The sequence below is a fragment of the Rhinoraja longicauda genome, chromosome 1 (assembly GCF_053455715.1).
Source record: "Rhinoraja longicauda isolate Sanriku21f chromosome 1, sRhiLon1.1, whole genome shotgun sequence".
NCBI classification, from domain to species: domain Eukaryota; kingdom Metazoa; phylum Chordata; class Chondrichthyes; order Rajiformes; family Arhynchobatidae; genus Rhinoraja; species Rhinoraja longicauda.
The window spans coordinates 20,307,469-20,326,722 of NC_135953.1; positions in this window are offsets into that span (position 1 = coordinate 20,307,469).

The window sequence follows — 19,254 nt, forward strand, 5'->3', positions numbered from 1 at the left end:
TGTAGAGAATTTTGAGGGGTAGGACATACAGGCATTTAGATGGACAAGGGCTGATTAGGGATAGTCAGCATGGGCTTGTGCTTGGGAGTCGTGTCTCACAAATCTGATTGAGTTTTTTGAAGATGTGACCAAAAAGGTCGATGAGGGCAGAGTTGTAGATGTACATATGGGCTTCAGTAAAGCATTCGACAAGGTTCCGCATTGTCGGCTGCCCTGGAAGGTTAGATCGCATGGGATCCAAGGAGAGATAGCTGAATGGATAGAAAATTGGCTTCATGGAAGGAAGCAGAGGGTGATGGTGGAAGGTTGCTTCTCGGACTGGAAGCCTATGACTAGTGGTGTGTCTCAGGGTTTGGTGCTGGGCCCACTACTGTTTATCATTGATTTGAATGAGAACATACAGGGCAAGATTAGCAAGTTTGCAGATGATACAAAAGTGGGTGGTTTTGCAGATAGTGAAGATGGTTGCAGCAAGATCTTGATCGATTGGCCAAGTGGACTAAGGAATTGTTGAAGGAATTTAATACAGAGAAGTGTGAGGTGTTGCATTTTGGGAAGGTGGAGTCGCAGGTAGATAAGGTGGCTAATAAGGCATTTGGCACATTGGCTTTCATCAGTCAGAGTATTGAATAAAGAGGTTGGGAGGTCACATTGCAGTTGTATAAGACGTTGGTGAGGCCGCATTTTGAATATTGTGTTCAGTTCTGGGCACCATGTTATAGGAAAGATGGTGTCATGCTGGAAAGGGTACAGAGAAGATTCTCCCTGAGCTATAGGGAGAGGTTGAGTAGGCTGGGAGTCTATTCCTTGGGGCGCAGGAGGAGAGGGGTGATCTTATAGAGATGTATAAAATCGAGAGGAATAGATGGGTAGATGTGCAGAGTAGGTGAATTGAGGACTAGAGGACAAAGGTTTGAGGAATCTGAGGGGTACCTTTTACACACAAAGGGTATTGGGTGTATCGAACAAACTGCCAGAGAAGGTAGTTGAGGCAGGGATTATAGCAACATTTAAGAAACAGTTTGACAGGTACATGGAAAGGACAGGTTTGGAAGAATATGTACCAAATGAGGGCACGTAGGACTAGTGTAGCTGGGACATGTTGACCGGTGTGGGCAAGTTGGGCCGAAGGCCCTGTTTCCACACAATAAAGGGGAGGCCATTTAAAACTGAGGTGAGAAGGAACTTTTTCACCCAGAGAGTTGTGAATATGTGGAATTCTCTGCCACAGAAGGCAGTGGAGGCCAATTCACTGGATGAATTTAAAAGAGAGTTAGATAGAGCTCTAGGGGCTAGCGGAATCAAGGGATATGGGGAGACGGGTTACTGATTGTGGATGATCAGCCATGATCACAATGAATGGCAGTGCTGGCTCGAAGGGCCGAATGGACCTTTTCCTGCACCTATTTTCTATGATTCTATGTTTCTATCACTCTATGACTTCTAAACAATAACTGTAAATTTTTACTGAAGTGCATTAAAATCCTGCATGAATGAATGTATGAAGTAATAAATCAATCTTCACTGACCTTTGCAAGGCAATTGTTGCAAGGAATGTTGGATTGTCTGAGAGAGGGTTATATTGTCTCATTCAGGAGGATACATTTACAGCAGTTGACAATGCAGAAATAGTGTCTCCATGGACTCATTTTCCCATTTGGTCACGGGGAAAAGGTTGCAGCTGTTACTTTACAGATGATTTTTCTTTCCAATTGACAAACCTCTTTCAATTACAAATGTTCGAATACTTATTTTCATTGTCAAATCAAAAAGTTTGGTTCAGAAGCGTGTCATTCACGCAACACAATAAAGTGATCAATGCCTTTCTTGTTGCTGCTCTTACCTCTCATCAAATAATTGCCATGTAGCAGTATCACATTTACTATTGGGTTTCGGTTATAATATAATCCCTGCTCGTTTTCATTGCTGAATGGTGATAAGCATAGAAACATAGACAGAGACAATAGGTGCAGGAGGAAGCCTTTTGGCTCTTCAAGCCAGCACCACCATTCATTGTGATCAAGGCTGATCATCCACAATCATTAACCCGTGCCTGCCTTCCCCCCATATCCTTTGATTCCACTAGCCCCTAGAGCTCTATCTAACTCTCTTTTAAATTCATCCAGTGAATTGGCCTCCACTGCCTTCTATGGCAGAGAATTCCACAAATTCACAATGTGGCATGCAGTAGGAGATAACGTACTGGATACTTTCTTATCTTTATAAAACCTTGTGCCTGAGGAAAAAGTTATGCTGTGATCAGGTGTATTCAAGAGAGAGTTAAATAGAGCTCTTGGGGCTAACGGAATCAAGGGATATGGGGAGAAAGCAGGAACAGGGTACTGATTTTGGATGATCAGCCATGACCATATTGAATGGCCTACTCCTGCACCTATTTTCTATGTTTCTATTTTTCCATGTCAATGGCTTGGGCACTTTTTTCTTCTGGTTTGGCGAGAGTTATGGCCATGTATTTTATTCTCAGTTTTTAGTTTTTAGTTTTAGAGATACAGCACGGAAACAGGCCCTTTCGGCCTACCTGGTCCGCGGCGACCAGCGATCCCCGCACACTAACACTATCCTACACCCACTAGGGACAATTAAAAAAATATATACATTTTACCAAGCTAATTAACCTACAAACCTGTACGTCTTTGGAGTGTGGGAGGAAACCGAAGATCTTGGAGAAAACCCACGCAGGTCACGGGGAGAACGTGCAAACTCCGTACAGACAGCACTCGTAGTCGGGATTGAACCCGGGTCTCCGGCGCTGCATTCGCTGTAAGGCAGCAACTCTACCGCTGCGCCACCGTGCCGCCCGGCATTGAGTTCTCGTTTGACTCCGTTAACTTGCATCATCTTAAATGTCCTAGCTTCCTGGTGCTTATATTTTCATGGACAGAGTGGACAGACGCATTTCTGCATGGAAATTCAATGCCACCTTACTGTGTCTATTTATCGTAGCCTGTACATTACGTTTGTACTCTGGTATAATGTCGCGATGCTCATGTTGAAAATAATTTTCGTCCAGAGCTTCCTCTCAATTACAGTCCTATATTTGTTTTATTATTTATTATATTGTTTACAGTGTACTGTCTTTACACATTCTGTTGTGGTGTTGCAAGTAAGAATGTCATTGTTCTATCTGAGACATCTATATATTAAAATTCTCGTTTGTTTGTTTGTTTGTTTGTTCCTGAACTACAGCCAAAACGGTACACGATAGCGCGACAATTTTAGGCCCACCTTACTCACCGTCCTCCCTTTGGTGCTAATGGAAGAAGTTTCATTGAAATCTGTGTTATATTTTTAAAGTTATTCACATTTTAAAGTTTAAATCTATCTCCTAGGGAGGGAGGGAGGGAGGGAGGGAGGGGGTGGACGGAGGGGGGGAGGGGAAGGGAGGGAGGGGAGGAGGGAGAGAGGGGAGGAGGGAGGGGGAGGAGGGAGGGAGGGGGAGGAGGTAGGGACAGGGGGAGAAGGGGAGGGGGTGGGAGGGGGGGGAGGGGAGGGTGCTGCACCAATGCAGGAGAGGTTTGGGCCCAACGGGTCCACTTGGTCTAGTATAACAATAAAACACTCTTGACTCTTGACTATATTTGCACACGATCAGGTTTAAGCCAAAGTTAAGTTAAAGTAACTTCACCTGTCTGAAATTAGTGACAAACGTAGCCCATCCACTTTGCACCTAACAAGGACAGAACCAAGTGCTTTCTAAATGATAACAAAAAGTTGGAGATGTAGAGCCGGTCAGGAAGAATCTATGAAGAAAGAAATAGTGCTAAGGTTTTGTTACAAAGATATGATGATCAGTGACTTACTAAACCGTGACAACAGTGAAGGTCTCATGCGTCTTGGGGTGAGATCCACAGAGGCCGATCATTAAACTGCTGTGTGCAGGTACGGAAGATAAAAAAGGGAGTAATAATCTTTATATCTAAAAGACTGAAGTACGTGTTGCGTATTCATATTTATTTTTCATATCTTTTTAGATCATTTTGGGTCAAGATCCTGATTGTGGCTGGGAAGAAGAGACCTGGAAAAGGGGGGATGCAGGACAAAGCCTGACAGGTAATATGTCAACACAGGTGAGGGGGGTTGACAGGCAGATGTTTCGAAACAAAGAGCCAGAGATAAGAACAGTGGTGTGAGACAGGTTTGAGGAGATGCCCATTGTGAGATTGTGAAGCTGGGGAGAGGGAGGGAAGGGGGAGGGGGGGGTAAAGAAAAGGAAGGGGAGGGGGGTTGTGGGGGAGAAAAGAAAGGGGAGAGTGTAGTTGGAGGTTACCTAAAATTGGAGAATTCAATATTCATACCTTTGGGTAGCAAGCTGCCAAAGTTTGTATTTTTTAAATTATAATATGTAATGTTCATGACAGTAGAGCAGATTGAGTGTAATTTATTCATTGTAGATTGTATATTTATGCAAAATGGTGGAATTGTGATTTAATTATGATTTTGTATCTTTAATCTGTAGCCAGTGAATCGACAATGTGCTATGTTGACAGAAACAGATGAATATTTCTGTGTTATTCCAAGTGTCAAATGCAGAAATCTGTTGTGCTTCGGGACTTTTCATTGTTATCTCTTTATTCTCTCTATTTCTCTCCTTTTATTTTCCATATCTTTATTTTCTCCCTCTCCATCTCTCGTTCTTTGCAGCTCATTTGCCCTCCCTGAGTTGCCCTTTAAATACCGATAGATTTTATAGTTATATTGGCATCCTCTAAATCCCCTCAATCATTTGTCTTTCTGGGTTAGTCTCAACACAGAGTAGTAGTAAAAGCAAGACAACAGCACAGATTGTGAACAGTTAGTTACCATCAGTATTCCACAAGTTACATAGAGTCATAGTGAGTCATAGAATCACACAGCGTGGAAACAGGCCCTTCGGCCCAACTTGCCCACACCGACCACTATGTCCCGTCTACACTAGTCCCACCTGCCTATGTTTGAACCATACCCCTCTAAACCTGTGTACTTGTCCAAATGTTTTTTAAACGTTGCTTCAACTACCTCCTCCGGCAGCTCGTTCCATACACCCACCATGCTTTGTGTAAACCTCAGCATTCCTATGAAACCTTTCTCCCCTCACCTTAAACCTATGAATTGAATTGAATTATTTATTAAAGCAGAGGGATTGAAAATGCTGGCTTCCTGTTAGCTGTGCCAGTTTCGTGGGAAAGGATTCATTAGCTTGACTCAAACCACACGTGTACAATGACGTGAACTCACTCCTAGACTGAAGTTGAGTCAATGGGCACCAACTCAGATTAAGTGAGGGGAAGCTGCTTGACCCATTGCTAATCAGGAAATTGTAAGTTAGCATGCGAGACAGAGGTGGCGAGGGTGTAATTATCTCGGTGCCTGTGTCTCTGGAGACAGACACTGAGCAGGAAGTGAAGTTGTGTGTGAGCATTTCATCCCCAACATCTGCCACCATTTCAAATTTTTAAATGATAGGATGCAAAGAAGGAAATTGCTGCTTGACCCGAGCAGCATTTATATCAAAGCAATTGGTACTGGAAGATTAAAAAAAGGAGTAATAATCTTTATATCTAAAAGACTGAAGTACGTGTTGCGTATTCATATTTATTTCTCATATCTTTTTAGCCGTTCAGCCCATTGAGTCTATGCTGCCTTTCAAAGCAATGCCATCAAGTCCATTGTCCATCACTTTCCCTGCAACCTATTTTCTCACACATTCCCCTTGGTATTGGTTGATTATTGCTGTTGGTTGATTATTGTCTCGTGGACCAAGGCACGGTTTAAAACTGTCTTATCGTACCATACATCAGGTAGTGCAAAAGAGAAGTTATAGAGTGTGCAGAATATAGTGTTACAGCTACAGATAAAGTGCAGGTTAAAAAAAGTGCAAAGGCTTCAATAAGGTGGATTGGAAGATCGGGTATTCATCCTTAGCATGTGTGAGGTCTGTTGAAGAGTCTGATAACAGCAGGAATGAAGATATTCTTAAATCTGGTGGAACGTGCTTTCAACCTTTGTGTCTACCGCCTGACGGAAGAGGGGAGACGAGAGAATGAGCAGAGTGTGAGTGGTCCTTGTTTATGTTGGCTGCTTTCCTGAGGCAGCGTGAAGTGTAGACAACGTCCCACCAACACTCCATCCATGCACGCACTATTACTCACTGAAGCTGTGTCTCAGCAATAGCAATCAACGATGTATTGATGGTGATGTGATCGACAGTGTAAGCAGAACAATTTATACATTAGAGTCATAGAGTGATACAGCATGGAAACAGGCCCTTCGGCCTAACTTGCCAACACCAACCAACATGTCCCATCTACACTGGTCCCACCTGCCTGCATTTGGCGCACATCCCTCTGTACCTGTCCAATCCATGTACCTGTCTAAATGTTACTTAAACATTGCGATAGTACCTGCCTTGACTACCTCCTCTGGCAGCTTGCTCCAGCCACCTACCAATTTCTGTGTAAAAAAGTTACCCCAGAGGTTCCCATTATATCTTTCCCCCCTTACCTTAAACCTATGTCCAATGTCCTCTGTTTAATTTAGTTCAGAGCTACAGCGCGGAAACAGGCCCTTTGGCCCACCGATTCTGCACCGACCAATGATCCTCGCACATTAACACTATCCTACACACACTTGGGACAATTTATATTTATAGAAAGCCAATTAATCCACAAGCCTGTACGTCTTTGGACTGTGGGAGGAAACCAAAGATCTCTGAGAAAACCCACATGGTCACGGGAAGAACGTACAAACTCCATACAGACAGCAGCCTTCGTCAGGATCAAACCCTGGTCTCTGGCGCTGAAAGTGCTGCAAGGCAGTAACTCTATCGCTGCACCACATGGTTAGTTGTATTCTGACCCAGAGTGGTGAAGACAAAGCCACTTCGGAGTCAGGAGTAATCTGGGAACAGAAAAAAACGTTATCAGAAGGATGCCTTCAAGAATGGACCAAAGACTCTAAAAAAAAGTACCACAGGAAGTGAATAGGGTGGAGGGTGAAGGCATATGAGGGTATTCTTTGAAAAAAACTGTTAGAAACTACATTTGGGTAATTATAGTGGGGTGTGTGTGAGAATGAGGCATAATATTTGTGTTCTTATTGGAATGAATGTGATTTTGTAGGTTATGTTAGAAAATGCTTCTGGTTCAATTCTCCTCTCCATTAATGGTTAGCAGACTATACAACTAGAGAGCATCGTACCTGCGCCTAACTCCTTTCTCTAACAACATTAACTGGTACATTGTTTGCTCTGAGTCATTGAATAAGGTGCAGAAATCACAGCTGATATTTTCTTCACAACCTCAAGGTGTCTCAAAAAGTTTCTCAACATGTGTAGAGGATGTTACCATGAATGGGAGAGTCTATGACCAGAGGCCATAGCCATAGAATGAAAGGACGTTCCTTTACAAAGAAGATGAAGATGAATTTCTTTAGTCAGTGGGTGACAAATCTGTGGAATTCATTGCCACAGAAGGCTGAGGAGGCCAAGACGATGGATATTTTGAAGGCGGAGATTGACAAATTCTTGATTAGGGTTTGAGGGAGAAGGCAGGAGAATGAGATTGAGACGAAAAGATAGATCAGCCATGATTGAATGGCGGAGTAGAGTTGATGGGCCAAATGGCCTAATTCGGTTCCTATTATTTATGAACCAATGAAGTAAATATTGTACCAACACTGAAGAGCGCCAAAAGTGGAAATAACTAAGGGCAAAGGAGAGAAAACTATTGTTACTGCAGCAATTGTGATGCTGCCTGTCCAGTTGAGTTACTCCAGCATTTTGAGTCAATCTTCAGTTTAAACCAGCATCTGCAGTTAACATAGATAGAAAACATAGAAGACAGGTGCAGGAACAGGCCATTCGGCTCTTCGAGCCAGCACCGCCATTCATTGTGATCATGGCTGATCAACCACAATCAATAACCCATGCCTGCCTTTTCCCCGTATCCCTTGATTCCACTAGCCCCTAGAGCTCAATCTAACTCTCTCTTAAATCCATCCAGTGATTTGGCTTCCACTGCCCTCTGTGGCAGGGAATTCCACAAATTCACAACTCTCTGGGTGAAAAAGTTTCTTCTCATCTCAGTTTTAAATGGCCGCCCCTTTATTCTAAGACTGTGGCCCCTGGTTCTGGACTCACCCAACATTGGGAACATTTTTCCTGCATCTAGCTTGTCCAGTCCTTTTATAATTTTATATGTTTCTATAAGATCCCCCCCTCATCCTTCTAAACTCCAGTGAATACAAGCCTAGTCTTTTCAATCTTTCCTCAGATGACAGTTCCGCCATCCCAGGGATCAATCTCGTCAACCTACACACTTTGTCTGCTCCACTGCAAAATCTCCTCAAGGTATGTCTACTTTGAAGAAGTTCTCCGACGAGAGTTCTGCAACATGCTCTCTCGCTGCTCCCCGTTTGTGATTCCTCCAGCTCTCCAGACCTCCCCTTTGTCTCGTTTTCACACCCTGCACTTCCTTTTCTCTGTATCTCCCTCCCCCCTGACTCAGTCTGAAGAAAGGTCTCGACCCGAAATGTCACCCATTCCTTCTATCCTGAGATGCTGCCTGTGTCGCTGAGTTACTCCAGCATTTTGTGTCTAACTTTGGTTTAAACCAGCATCTGCTGTTCCTTCCTACACAAAATGAAATACAGACAGTTGCTGTAATGTGCGATCAATTCACTTTGCCCCATTCATGCCAGGGAGTGAAGGTTGATTATCTATCTTGGTCCAATATTACAATTTGTTGATTACTTGTAATAGATTTAGTGTGGGACATATCAGAATGTGAATGGGCTGCAGGCTCACTGTGAATCTTTTAATACCATTATCAGGTTGAGAACCTTGCTTCTTAATATACAAATAGATGAAATATTTTTGGCTGGAAATCATATCACCCAGTATAAAATCGTGGAAAATAACATCTTGCTTAATTATTGGGAGCAGTAACAATAGGACAGTCAGAACCGTTTTCCCGATGTAGAAATAACAGACTAGATTAAGAATAAGGGGTAGGCCATTTGGAACGGAGATGAGGAAAAACTTTTTCACCCAGAGAGTTGTGAATCTGTGGAATTCTCTGCCTCAGAAGGCAGTGGAGGCCAATTCTCTGGATTCTTTCAAGAGAGAGTTAGATAGAGTTCTTAAAGATAGCGGAGTCAAGGGATATGGGGAGAAGGCAGGAACGGGGTACCGATTGTGGATGATCAGCCATGATCACAGTGAATGGCGGTGCTGGCACGAAGGGCTGAATGGCCTCCTCCTGCACCTATTGTCTATTGTCTATTGAGGGCGCAGCTTTACAGTGAGAGGAGCAAAGTTTGAAGGAGATGTGCGGGACAAGTTTTTTACACAAAGGATCAATGCCTGATTGCATCATCAGGACAGGTGGTGGAGGAAGATATGATAGTGGGATTTAAGCGGTGTAGGTTTATTATTGTCACATACCTAGGTACAGTGAAAAGCTTTGCTATCCAAGCAGATCAGATATACCGTACATTTAGATACAATCAGTTCAAACTCAAGCCCAATAGACAGAGCAAAGGGAAAGATACAGAGTGCAGAATATAGTTCTCAGCATTGTAACAGCATTCCCAGCTGTTATCAGGCAGCTGAATCATCCTACCACAACCAGAGAACAGTCTACCTCATTAGAGACCCTCGGACCATCTTTGATCGGACTTTACTGGCTTTAACATTTACTTGCACTGAATGTTATTCCCTTATCATATATCTACACACTGTAAATGGCTTGATCGTAACCTTGTATTGTCTTTCCTCTGACTGGATAGCACGCAATAAAAGCTTTTCACTGTACCTCGCTCGGTACAGGTGACAATAAACTAAACTGGACTGAACTGCATTATAGCGCATCAGTTTGTGGGATAGAGATGAGTCGAACAGTACCCTAGTTTATGGCCGTTCAGGAGCCTGATAACGAAAGGGATGGAGCTAATCCTGAGTCTGTGGTGTGCGCGATCAAGCTTCTTTCCTTCTGTCGGACGGGAGCAGGGAGAAGAGGGAATGATGGGGGTGTCACAAGTCTTTGATTATGTTTGCTGCTTTTCTGAGGCAGTGTGAAGTGTAGGTGGATTCCCACGATGGCGGGGTGTCTGACCCGTGGACGGGGCTACTTCTTGGATTCTCTGCAATTTCTTGCGGTCTCGGGCCAAGCCCTTTCCCAAACCAAGCTGTGAAGAAACCCGACAGTAGTCTTTCTACGGTGCATCTGTAAAGGTTTGTAAGAGTCACTGGAGTCATGCTGAGTTCCTTCAATCTCCCGTGGAAGTAGAGGCATTGGTTTGCATCAACGTGGTGTGTCCACTACCCCAGATCGTTGGTAATATTAATGACAAGGAACTTGAAGCTCTCAGCCATTTCCACTTCCACAGCATTGATGCTGATTGGGGCATGTACTACACCCTGCTTCCTGAAGTCAATAAACAGCTGCTTCATCTTGTTGACATTGAGGGAGAGCTTATTGTGTAGCACCATGTTCCTGATGTTCTCTACCTCCTTCCTATACTCCATCTCATCATTGTCTGCGATTCGGCCCACCACTGTGGCACCATCAGCAAACTTGCAGGTGGAATTAGAGCCAAATTTGTTTAGGATAGGCACACAGACTTAAGAACAGTTTTTACCCCAGGGCCATACGAGAACTGAACACTACCTTCTGCACTAGGCAACACTGTTAAAACTTTTGTACTTAATATAATTGTATTTATTTGTTTTGCATTTATTGCATATATGTTTTTACGCACCGTCAGGATTGGCTATTTTTAAATTTCGTTGTACTCGTTGCAATGACAATAAATGAATATTATTATTATTATTATTATTATTATGGAATGGAGTGATATGGACCACATGCACGCTGGGGAGATTACTTTATGTTCATGTTTAGCATGGACGTTGTGCACCAATGGGCCTGTTCCTGTGTTTGTGCTGTTCTATGGTCTGTTGGACGTCAGCATATTTTTATGTATTAATGTTTTTAGTGCAATATCTTCAAGGCAAATTGGTCATTTAATGTAGAACGTGAACTTTTGATACTGCCCCAGAAATGAACGGATTAGTAAGCTTATTTATGTTGACTTCATATTCTGTTTGCAATTCAGCAGCCAAAAACTGTTTTTTTAAGGTGTTTAAGGGAAATGAAATATAATATTTATTTATAAGTGCTGTTGGCAGCCACTAGTTGACATGATGCGTAACCAGATTCTGTCATTGGCTGATAGAGGCACATTTCCAAATGCAGCAAACTTCGTTGAGTGAAGTTCATAAGATCATCAGTCAAAGGAGCAGAATTAGGCCATTCGACCCATCTAGTACACTTCGTCATTCAATCATGACTGATCTATCATTCCCTTTCAGCCCCATTCTCCTGCCTTCTCCCCATGATCATTGACACCAATCAAGAACCTGTCAATCGCTGCTTTAAAATACCCACTGACTTGGCCTCCACGGCCTTCTGTGGCAATGAATTCCACAGATTCACCACCCTCTGACTAAAGAAATTCCTCCTCATCTCCTTTCTAAAGGTACGTCCTTTGATTCTGAGTGAACAGAGAATAATGACTGCAAACATGAACCGCTCACAATAGACAATAGACAATAGACAAAAGGTGCAGGAGGAGGCCATTCGGCCCTTCGAACCAGCACCGCCATTCAATGTGATTATGGCTGATCATTCTCAATTAGTACCCCGTTCCTGCCTTCTCCCCATACCCCCTGACTCTGCTCTAAGAGCTCTATCTAGCGCTCTCTTGAATGCATTCAGAGAATTGGCCTCCACTGCCTTCTGAGGCAGAGAATTCCACAGATTCACAATTCTCTGACTGAAAAAGTTTTTCCTCATCTCCGTTCTAAATGGTCTACCCCTTATTCTTAAACTGTGGCCCCTTGTTCTGGACTCCCCCAACATTGGGAACATGTTTCCTGCCTCTAACGTGTCCAACCCCTTAATAATCTTATACGTTTCAATAAGATCCCCTCTCATCCTTCTAAATTCCAGTGTATACAAGCCTAGTCGCTCCAGTCTTTCAACATATGACAGTCCCGCCATTCCGGGAATTAACCTAGTAAACCTACGCTGCACGCCCTCAATAGCAAGAATATCCTTCCTCAAATTTGGAGACCAAAACTGCACACAGTACTCCAGGTGCGGTCTCACTAGGGCCCGGTACCTCACCTCAAGAAGGCCACCCCTCGGCCTCCTATGCTCCAAATTAAACATCCCAGTCTATCCAGCCTCCCGCTGTAAAGCAACTTTGAGGGAACCATGTACTTGTATCCCAAGGCCTCGCTGTCCAATAACACATGTGAAGACTCTACCATTCACCATGTCTGCCCAGCCTGGTTAATTTTACAAAATGCAACAATTCACACATGGCCATCTGCCATGCTACCAATTTAGATGCCATCTACAAACTTACAAATCAAGCAATCTACATTCTCATCTAATTCGGTATTTGTATTGGTTTATTATTGTCACGTGCCATGGAGACATTGAAAGGTTTGTTTACCTGCTGTCCAGTCAATGCATTAATAAATATGACAAGCAACAGAAGGCCCAGCATTGAAATTGTTGAAATAGTGAAATGATTGAATTCGATACTTAAATATGAAGACCCTAACATTTCCACTCAGAATATGAAATCCTCTCACTCAACATTAACATTAACATTAACACAGTGCATGAGGGTACAGATTGATCGTGTTCAGTGGGGTTAAAAATGATAGTGACGCAATTTACTCTATCTCAAAATGTCCCCAAAAATCTATTGAACGGATAATTTAGAGTTATACAGCATGGAAACAGGCCCTTCAGCACAATGCTGGCCGACTTGAGCTGGTCTTATTTGCTTTATCTAACCCATCTACATACTAAACTCTTATTTGTTCGCTTGTTCCTGAACTACAGCCAAAACGGTACACGATAGCGTGACCATTTTAGGCCCACCTTACTCACCGTCGTCCCGTAGTCCAATGGAAGAGGTTTCATTGAAATCGATGTAATATTTTAAAAGTTATTCACATTTTTAAGTTTAAAAAACCGTGCATGCGCAGTTGGGGCTCCGTTGATCTGGTACTTACATAAGATGGCCGTTGCATCCACGCGAGCGCAGAACAAACACGTCCGCGCCTGCGCAGTTGGGGCCCGTTGAGCAGGGCTCGGCCGCCTCCCCTTGGGGGCGGGTTTGCCGGCTCTGTAGCGGCGGGAGAGCCAGGCCTGGTGCCGGGGGAAGCAGCTGCAGCCTGGGCCTGGGCCTGGACGTGACCAGGTAACCGTGAGACTGAGGTGGGCCAAGGGGAAAGGCGGCAGCAGCAGCAGCACCGGTGAGACCGGGCGTTGGTGGAGGTGGAGGCCGAGGCCTAGGCCTGGGCCCGATCCCCTCCTCTCCAGGCTGGCTCAGCGCCTTCCCCACGCTGCCCAGAGTCCAGTGGCTCAGCAACAGTGGGAGAGCCGCCGCTGTCTACCACTGAACATCCCCGCAACGGGACGGGACAGGACTTTCCCCCCTCCCCCCACCTACCTCCCCCACCCCCGCTCCACCAATGGTGGCTGACCGGGCAGGGAGGTGGGTTGCTATGGCAACTGCAGGGTTCCTATCCATGGACCTGTTAAGATGTCTTTTAAATGTTATAATTTTATTCTCCTCTACCACTATCTATCTATCTATCTATCTATCTATCTATCTATCTATCTATCTATCTATCTATCTATCTATCTATCTATCTATCTATCTATCTATCTATCTATCTATCTATCTATCTATCTATCTATCTATCTATCTATCTATCTATCTATCTATCTATCTATCTATCTATCTATCTATCTATCTATCTATCTATCTATCTATCTATCTATCTATCTATCTATCTATCTATCTGTCTGTCTATCTATCTGTCTGTCTATCTGTCTGTCTGTCTGTCTATCTGTCTGTCTGTCTGTCTGTCTGTCTGTCTGTCTGTCTGTCTGTCTGTCTGTCTGTCTGTCTGTCTGTCTGTCTGTCTGTCTGTCTGTCTGTCTGTCTATCTGTCTGTCTGTCTGTCTATCTATCTATCTATCTATCTATCTATCTATCCTTCACGCACACACACACACATATATATGTGTGTATGTGTGTGTGTTTGTGTAAGAAAAAACTGCAGATGCTGGTGTACACCGAAGATAGGTACAAAATACTGGAATAACTTCGGAATAGGTGACGTTTCGGGTTGAGTTCATCAGACTGTGGGAACAAAGCCATATATATATGCATGTGTGCGTGTCTGTATGTGTGTGTGTTATATTTTACACGTATTTATTTATTTATTTACATGAAGGCTATCTAGGCTAAATTTCAACAGCCATTTATCACTATGGCCTCACGATATCAGAGTATTCTCTTTGTTTCAATCTATCCCTCCCCCCACCCTCTCTGCAGTTTAAAACCAATTAAATGTTTTTTTTCGTTTCCCCCAGTCTGGACGATGGGTCTTATTAGACCTGAACGGCTAACTCCGTGCCAATTTCTAGAAATGCTGCCTGACCTGTGAAGTGTTTCCGGCATTTTTCAGTTTTCACAGTGATGGAAGGGTGCATGTGATGTGAACGGACGTGGCACTGAGAAAATAATTATGTCAAGTTCACACTTGACCAAGCTCGCCCGATTTCTGGCACCAGTTCCAGATGTTAGGGAGGCGGACTCCATAGGATTAAACGGGCTGGTTGTATCTTTGTCAAACCTAATCTCCTGATTGATGTTGGGTGTTCCATATAACTCCATTCTCATTGTACTCGCTTTCCTTTGTGCACTTGCTGGACCGTTGCCGACGATGGGCGGGAGCCAACCGCGTTGCTGTGGTTTGGACGCGGGCCAAGCCTGGTAATGCCACAGATATTTCTTAAAATTGGACGGGGTTTTCGCGATAAAAATAATTGAGATAAAAGTCTTGTGATTAACTCTGGGTTGTTCTTTCTGATTCAGATCTAATTAGTTGAATTTCAATTCCCCAGCTGTTGTGCTGGGACTTGTGCATTGATCTCCAGATTACTAATCTCAGTAACCTAACCATTACCCTCGAGTGCGATATCAATCAAATTTTCCCCCTGCCTGTTAACGCACCGATTTTTTCCCCCTTCATCCGTGCATCCATTTTAATCTTGAATGTTGATGTAGTTGCTACCTCAACCAAATAACCTTGAAATTGATTTCCGCAGCCTCATGCCGTTCTGTATGAAGTTTCCCCTGCCCTCAGTTTTAAATCTCTTACTGTTAGTGCGATTATCCCCATCCCCATACTGCCAACTGTTGACAGTAATCTGGGGCGGACAAAGCATCCTTCTCTCAGGGGAACACAGTGCAGTGAAAACAGATTATTTTATCCACTGTGACCAATTGATCGTGACGCATTTCAAATAGTGGGTGTAATTTTTCGACAATATGTTACCGAAAGGTCATCAACAGATTGGAAAGAATTCCGAGAAGAAGTGGGATGTGAAGATGTGAGCCTTATAATGTTTAGAATTGAGGGACTGACAGAAACCATGCAGGAATTCATCTGTTGCTCTATGCCTCTGTGACTCATTTGGTGGATTTATTGGGGTTCAATGTATTAAAGCATATTTATTGCCTCCAACGACAGCATGGTGCCTTTAGAGTTTAATGGTCAATATTCAGGAAGTGGTAACTGGCAGATCCAATATTATATTTCCTTTTTCCTCTTTTACTTATTTGAAATTATTTTATACACAGTTCTCCCCGTGACCTGCGTCGGTTTTCTCTGGAAGCTCTTGTTTCCTCCCACTCTCCAACGACGTACAGGTTTGTAGCTGAATTGGCTTCGGTAAAGTTGTAAATCGTCCCTAGTGTGTGTAGAATAGTGTTAGTGTGCGGGGGTGGGCTGGTTGGCACTGTCTCGACGGGCCGAAGGACCTGTTTCTGTGCTGTATCTCTAAACTAGACTGAACAAAAACTAGCACTTCTTTTTTTTTAAGCAATGGTGTTTACACTTGGGGGAAGAAAAGAATCAAGAAAGAGAGAGAATGATTAACTGAATTGTTTGTATATTAACTGAATTGTTTGTGTAGGTATAAGCTGATTATTAATTTGGATTGTGATCTGAGGACAAAGCATAAACCTGCAGTAGTAACTCTTCAGGAAGACATCATTAGAAACATAATGAAAGAAAGGGTTGTGCTCATGCAATGCCTTTCAGAGCCTCACAACGAAATACATTTGTTTTACAGCAAAAAAAAACTACTGGAGGAACTGAGCAGGTCAGGCAGCATCTGTGAAGGGAATGAACAGACAACGTTTCAGATCTGTTTGTTTCAAGATGAAGAAAGGCCCAGACCCAAAACATCACCTGTCCGTTCCCTTCCAGTGATGCTGCCTGACACTTCTGTCCTGACCCGTTCAGTTCCTCCATCACACTTGGATTTTCACGGAAGATTCCAGTTTCTGCAGTCTCGAGTCTCGCCAATGTTTTGCAGCGCATAACATGTTTAAGACTTTTGCATTGTAGATAAATGACACTGAAGCTGAAACAAACAATGGGTAATGAGGAACACGTTGCAGTAATAGGCTTGGGGTTCCCCGGACATTAAGAAATGACTTAACTCAGACGTTTAAAATGATCATCGCATTTAATGTCTAGCAGTGTGGTGCAGAGTTTCGTACTGCTGCCTCACAGCCCCATAGACCCAGGGTCGATCCTGAACTGGGACGTTATGTGTTAGGAGATCACACATTCTACCCATGACCCAGAGCTCAAATCCACTTGGGCTAGGCGGGATGACACATGGGTGGCTCAGCAGTAGAGTTGCCTTACAGCACTTGCAGCACCGGAGACCCGGGTGCTGTCTGTATGGAGTTTGTACGTTCTCTCTGTGACCGCATGGGTTTTCTCTGAGACCTTTCGTTTCCTCCCACACTCTAAAGATATACTGGGTATGTACGTAAATTGGCTTGGTAAATGTAAATAAATCGTCTCTAGTGTGTGTATGATAGTGTTAATATGCGGGGATCACTGGTTCTGATCCTGTTAACATGATCATGGTTCATCCAGATCACTGGATCACATCGAACACGGGCCTCTAGCGCTGTGAGGCAACAACTCTACCGCTGCACCACCGTGCCGCCTGATCAGCCGATTGCCGCACAAAAGATGATAACTTGCCAATGGAGAAACAGATGCCTCCTAGCATCCTCAGTGCATTAAAGCTGGAACACCAGCACCACTTACGGTTTTAATACAACTGGATATTAAAAGGGAACTTTCAAACTCATAGTGTTTCTTAATGAGGTGCTGGTTCAAAGGTTCAAAACAATTCCACTGATACCAACAATGAATGTTACCACTGGATACTGAATCTGCTGATTAATGTTATACCTTCTGTCCTTGAGGTATTCCAGATGCAGATGTTTCAGTCACTTAACCCCAAGCAGAATTATAGCAATGTCGCCCTTAATTACAGTGTCACCTAGTTCTGCTTAAAACTGTGTTGTGGGTGCTGGATCTATAATGACACAGGTCACCCTTTGCATTCACAAAGAATGTCCAGCCACAATCTGCATTGTTTCACTAATACAATTTCTCCTGTGACCTATTTTGTTCGAGAAAGAGGTATATAGGAAGGTCTGGGCAAAGTGTGGCTGTTCCCCTTGGAGCACAGAAAGTTGAATAAATGTTGGATCGAGAAATGAAAAAAAGCCTTATTCTTTTACAAATAGTTTCTTGGAATGTCTTATTTTCTTACGTCCAACTGTGAGGACTGACAGCATAGAGTCATAGAGTCACAGTGTGGAAACAGGCTCTTCGGCCCAACTTGCCCACAGTGGCCTACATCTTCCATCTATATTAGTCCCACCTGCCTGCGTTTTGTCTGTCTGTCTGTCTGTCTGTCTGTCTGTCTGTCTGTCTGTCTGTCTGTCTGTCTGTCTGTCTGTCTGTCTGTCTGTCTGTCTGTCTGTCTGTCTGTCTGTCTGTCTGCCTGCCTGTCTGTCTGTCTGTCTGACTGTCTGTCTGTCTATCAGAAAATAACTGCAGATGCTGGTACAAATCGATTTATTCACAAAATGCTGGAGTAACTCAGCAGGTCAGGCAGCATCTCGGGAGAGAAGGAATGGGTGACGTTTCGGGTCGAGACCCTTCTTCAGTATCTATCTATCTATCTATCTATCTATCTATCTATCTATCTATCTATCTATCTATCTATCTATCTATCTATCTATCTATCTATCTATCTATCTATCTATCTATCTATCTATCTATCTATCAATCTATCAATCTATCTATCTATCTATCTATCTATCTATCTATCTATCTATCTATCTATCTATCTATCTATCTATCTATCTATCTATCTGTCTATCTGTCTGTCTGTCTGTCTGTCTGTCTGTCTGTCTGTCTGTCTGTCTGTCTGTCTGTCTGTCTGTCTGTCTGTCTGTCTGTCTGTCTGTCTGTCTGTCCTATTCTATCTGTCTATCTATCTGTCTATCTATCTGTCTATCCTATTCTATCTGTCCCTAAAACTCTCGGTTTGTTTGTGTGTACGTGTTTATGTGTGTACCATGCCCTCTACACAGCCAAAACGATACAGAACAGCACAACAATTTTAAGCCCACCCCACTCACCATTCCCCTGTGGTGTAAATAACCCCACTTTTGTTACTTTTTAAAAAGAATTTACCTAATAAACTTTAATAAATGCGTGTGTCCCCCCCCCGGACGACCAGTGGGAGGACCAGTGGGAGGACCAGTGGGAGGACCAGTGGGAGGACCAGTGGGAGGACCAGTGGGAGGACCGGCGCCTGTCCACGCCTGACCTTCCTCCCATGGTTCAGCGCTCCACAGAGGCGGTGGTAGAGGATCCACAAGATGGCCATCCCCGCCGATCACAGCAGGACAAACGGGGCGAGGTCAGTGCCTTCTCCCTGTCCACTCTCGCCCACCTACGGCCCCGGGAGACGTTCCCCGCCTGGCAACGCGTCCATGCCGTCGCCAGCATTCCCCGCCGCAAATTGCAGCCGGGCTGCAGGAGACGCTTCCCGGGGCACTCCCCACCCGGCAACGGCTCCACGGTTGGGCCGAGGGGGGAGGGAGGGGAGGGGGATGAGGGGGGATGGCAGGGATGGGGGAGGGGAAGGAGGGGGGGAGGGGTGGGGGAGGGGGAGGAGGGAGGGAGGGGTGAAGGGGATGGGGGAGGGGAGGAGGAGTTGCCGCACCAATGCAGGAGAGGTCTGGACCCAACGGGTCCACTTGGTCTAG